Genomic DNA, 3,207 nt, shown 5'->3' on the forward strand with positions numbered 1-3,207 from the left:
AACGTGTCTTGACATCCAATGTATCCCTGCAAAGTTTGGTGAAGATCTGAGTATGTAGTTTTTGACCTTATATGGAACCTCCTTTCTGAAAATTTGAAAATTCTTAAAAAATTCGTCCAAAATCTTGATGTCTCCAATCTCTTGTTTTGTACGTTTTTTCCACGTGTCTTGACATCCAATGTATCCCTGCAAAGTTTGGTGAAGATCTGAGTATGTAGTTTTTGACTTTATATGGAACCTCCCATCTGAAAATTTGAAAATTCCTAAAAAATCCGTCTAAAATCTTGATGTCTCCACTCTCTTGTTTTGTACTTTTTTTCCACGTTTCTTGACATCCAATGTATCCCTGCAAAGTTTGGTGAAGATCTGAGTGTGTAGTTTTTGACCTTATATGGAACCTCCTTTCTGAAAATTTGAAAATTCTTAAAAAATTCGACCAAAATCTTGATGTCTCCAATCCTATGTTTTGTATGTTTTTTCCACGTGTCTTGACATCCAATGTATCCATGCAAAGTTTGGTGAAGATCTGAGTATGTAGTTTTTGACCTTATATGGAACCTCCTATCTGAAAATTTGAGAATTCTTGAAAAATTCGTCAAAAATCTTGATGTCTCCAATCTCTTGTTTTGTACGTTTTTTCCACGTGTCTTGACATACAATGTATCCCTGCAAAGTTTGGTGAAGATCTGAGTATGTAGTTTTTGACCTTATCTGGAACCTCCCATCTGAAAATTTGAAAATTCCTAAAAAATCCGTCCAAAATCTTGATGACCTCAATCTCTTGTTTTGTACGTTTTTTCCACGTGTCTTGACATCCAATGTATCCCTGCAATGTTTGGTGAATATCTGAGTATGTAGTTTTTGACCTTATATGGAACCTCTATCTGAAAATTTGAAAATTCTTAAAAATATTTGACCAAAATCTTGATGTCCCCAATCCTATGTTTTGTATGATTTTTCCACGTGTCTTGACATCCAATGTATTTCTGCAAAGTTTGGTGAAGATCTGAGTATGTCGTTTTTGACCTTATCTGGAACATCCTTTCTGAAAATTTGAAAATTCTTAAAAAATTCGTCCAAAATCTTGATGTCTCCAATCTCTTGTTTTGTACGTTTTTTCCACGTGTCTTGACATCCAATGTATCCCTGCAAAGTTTGGTGAAGATCTGAGTATGTAGTTTTTGACCTTATATGGAACCTCCCATCTGAAAATTTGAAAATTCTTAAAAAATTCGACCAAAATCTTGATGTCTCCAATCCTATGTTTTGTATGTTTTTTCCACGTGTCTTGACATCCAATGTATCCATGCAAAGTTTGGTGAAGATCTGAGTATGTAGTTTTTGACCTTATCTGGAACCTCCCATCTGAAAATTTGAAAATTTTTAAAAAATTCGTCCAAAATCTTGATGTCTCCAATCTCTTGTTTTGTACGTTTTTTCCACGTGTCTTGACCTCCAATGTATCCCTGCAATGTTTGGTGAAGATCTGAGTATGTAGTTTTTGACCTTATATGGAACCTCCAATCTGAAAATTTGAAAATTCTTAAAAAATTTGACCAAAATCTTGATGTCCCCAATCCTATGTTTTGTATGTTTTTTCCACGTGTCTTGACATCCAATGTATCCCTGCAAAGTTTGGTGAAGATCTGAGTATGTCGTTTTTGACCTTATCTGGAACATCCTTTCTGAAAATTTGAAAATCCTTAAAAAATTCGTCCAAAATCTTGATGTCTCCAATCTCTTGTTTTGTACGTTTTTTCCACGTTTCTTGACATCCAATGTATCCCTGCAATGTTTGGTGAAGATCTGAGTATATAGTTTTTGACCTTATATGGAACCTCCTATCTGAAAATTTGAAAATTCTTAAAAAATTTGACCAAAATCTTGATATCCCCAATCCTATGTTTTGTATGTTTTTTCCACGTGTCTTGACATCCAATGTATCCCTGCAAAGTTTGGTGAAGATCTGAGTATGTAGTTTTTGACCTTATCTGGAACCTCCTATCTGAAAATTTGAAAATTTTTAAAAAATTCGTCCAAAATCTTGATGTCTTCAATCTCTTGTTTTGTACGTTTTTTCCACGTGTCTTGACCTCCAATGTATCCCTGCAAAGTTCGGTGAAGATCTGAGTATGTCGTTTTTGACCTTATCTGGAACATCCTTTCTGAAAATTTGAAAATTCTTAAAAAATTCGTCCAAAATCTTGATGTCTCCAATCTCTTGTTTTGTACGTTTTTTCCACGTGTCTTGACATCCAATGTATCCCTGCAAAGTTTGGTGAAGATCTGAGTATGTAGTTTTTGACCTTATATGGAACCTCCTTTCTGAAAATTTGAAAATTCTTAAAAAATTCGTCCAAAATCTTGATGTCTCCAATCTCTTGTTTTGTACGTTTTTTCCACGTGTCTTGACATCCAATGTATCCCTGCAAAGTTTGGTGAAGATCTGAGTATGTAGTTTTTGACTTTATATGGAACCTCCCATCTGAAAATTTGAAAATTCCTAAAAAATCCGTCTAAAATCTTGATGTCTCCACTCTCTTGTTTTGTACTTTTTTTCCAAGTGTCTTGACATCCAATGTATCCCTGCAAAGTTTGGTGAAGATCTGAGTGTGTAGTTTTTGACCTTATATGGAACCTCCTTTCTGAAAATTTGAAAATTCTTAAAAAATTCGACCAAAATCTTGATGTCTCCAATCCTATGTTTTGTATGTTTTTTCCACGTGTCTTGACATCCAATGTATCCATGCAAAGTTTGGTGAAGATCTGAGTATGTAGTTTTTGACCTTATATGGAACCTCCTATCTGAAAATTTGAGAAATCTTGAAAAATTCGTCAAAAATCTTGATGTCTCCAATCTCTTGTTTTGTACGTTTTTTCCACGTGTCTTGACATACAATGTATCCCTGCAAAGTTTGGTGAAGATCTGAGTATGTAGTTTTTGACCTTATCTGGAACCTCCCATCTGAAAATTTGAAAATTCCTAAAAAATCCGTCCAAAATCTTGATGACCTCAATCTCTTGTTTTGTACGTTTTTTCCACGTGTCTTGACATCCAATGTATCCCTGCAATGTTTGGTGAATATCTGAGTATGTAGTTTTTGACCTTCTATGGAACCTCTATCTGAAAATTTGAAAATTCTTAAAAATATTTGACCAAAATCTTGATGTCCCCAATCCTATGTTTTGTATGATTTTTCCACGTGT

Source organism: Lepisma saccharinum, unplaced genomic scaffold (genome assembly GCF_977018435.1).
Source record: "Lepisma saccharinum unplaced genomic scaffold, izLepSacc3.1 HAP1_SCAFFOLD_201, whole genome shotgun sequence".
Classification (NCBI taxonomy): Eukaryota; Metazoa; Arthropoda; class Insecta; order Zygentoma; family Lepismatidae; genus Lepisma; species Lepisma saccharinum.